We start from the raw sequence: 818 nt of genomic DNA, 5'->3' as shown, positions 1-818 counted from the left end.
TCTCTCTCTCTCTCTCTCTCTCTCTCTCTCTCTCTCTCTCTCTCTCTCTCTTTTACTCTCTTTCTTCTCCCTTCCTCTCTCTCTCTCCTTCTCATACATACAGATTATATATACATATACAGAAATACAAATATACGAGGGTGAGTCAAAAATTAATATCATTTTGTTTAGGACAGTTATAATTACCAACACAGGAACATGTATCATACATCAAAATGAAGCTGGTCCTCTGTGGATCACATCCCTACTTCTCAACATAGTCACCGTTTCTCTCAAGAGCAATGTTCCACCTTTGAATGAGAGCATGTATTCCCTGCCCCGTAGAATTCTGTTGTTAATTGTTCTTTGAGCCATTTCTTCACTACAATTTTCCCTTTCTCGTCACTGGACTATCATCTCTTCGGCACCATGAAAGAGGGTTTGAGAGGTAAACATTATTCCAGTGATGAGGAAGTGAAAACTGTAGTGAAGAAGTGACTCAAAGAACAGTCAACAGAATTTTACGAGGCAGGGATACAGGCTCTCCTTCGAAGGTGGAACATTGCTATTGAGAGAAACTGACTATGTTGAGAAGTAGGGATGTGATCCACAGAGAACCAGCTTCATTTTGATGTATGATACACGTTCCTCTGTTGGTAGTTATACCTGTCCTAAACAAACTGGTATTACTTTTTGACTCACCCTCGTTTTTCTTCTTATTCTTTCTGTTGAAGAGCGTAGCTCGAAACGTTAAAGACTTTCTCTATTCCCGAGCGTTAAACTAATACATCCTTTTGTTGTTTACACCACCTGTCCTCGTCTGTTGTTGTTTTTTTCGT

The 818-nt window shown here is 39.6% G+C and overlaps 1 long non-coding RNA gene across 1 annotated transcript in view; it reads left to right on the top strand.

Moving 5' to 3' along the window:
• Nucleotides 1-818, top strand: part of LOC128249983 (uncharacterized) — a 4188-nt gene that overhangs the window by 1072 nt on the left and 2298 nt on the right. The window lies entirely within an intron of this gene.

This window comes from Octopus bimaculoides, chromosome 1 (assembly GCF_001194135.2).
Source record: "Octopus bimaculoides isolate UCB-OBI-ISO-001 chromosome 1, ASM119413v2, whole genome shotgun sequence".
Taxonomy (NCBI): Eukaryota; Metazoa; Mollusca; class Cephalopoda; order Octopoda; family Octopodidae; genus Octopus; species Octopus bimaculoides.
Note: the sequence above shows the minus strand (reverse complement) of the source record. Positions and strands in the feature narration are given on the sequence as shown.